Source organism: Penaeus monodon, chromosome 30, assembly GCF_015228065.2.
Source record: "Penaeus monodon isolate SGIC_2016 chromosome 30, NSTDA_Pmon_1, whole genome shotgun sequence".
Taxonomy (NCBI): Eukaryota; Metazoa; Arthropoda; class Malacostraca; order Decapoda; family Penaeidae; genus Penaeus; species Penaeus monodon.
In genome coordinates, this window is record NC_051415.1 from 13,770,908 (window position 1) to 13,771,500 (window position 593).

Sequence of the window (593 nt, forward strand, 5' to 3'; positions counted from 1 at the left end):
TCATCTATGAGATGCTACGCTACTCACGAAGCCAACCGTCAAAGCGTCCACTACAAAAAACGGGGGAATTTTATCTCATGACCTTTAATTTGCTACAAAAATAACCAGCGTTTACTTACTACGCACCCTCAAAGAAATTTGTATTCTTTTTGTTGTTGTTGTTTGGGTTTAGTGTAAGAAAGGAGAAAATTAGGTAATAAGGTTGAAACGAGGGAGGAAAGACGAAAAAAACTTTTATAATACGAATAAAATATCATCTTTTAATAAATGATAAATGAAACTTGACAAGGGAGAAAGGGAGAATAAATAAAAGAGAATATAGAACTTAAGATGGTTTGTTTTTTTCTTCCTCCCTTTTTCTTCGTTCTTTGAATCAACCAGTGGAGAGAGGAAGAAAACATGTGAGGAATTTGAGAGGAGTTCATTGTTCATGAGGGGAAGGCGTGTAGCTAGCGGATAACGAGACATAGCGTGTGGTATTAGGAGCTACGGACATCGACTTAATCCAGGGAATTTCACCAAATCTGTCAGATAGGTGGAACTAGCTAGGCACGGGACATTCTTGTCTATATAGATCTATCATGATAAAATTA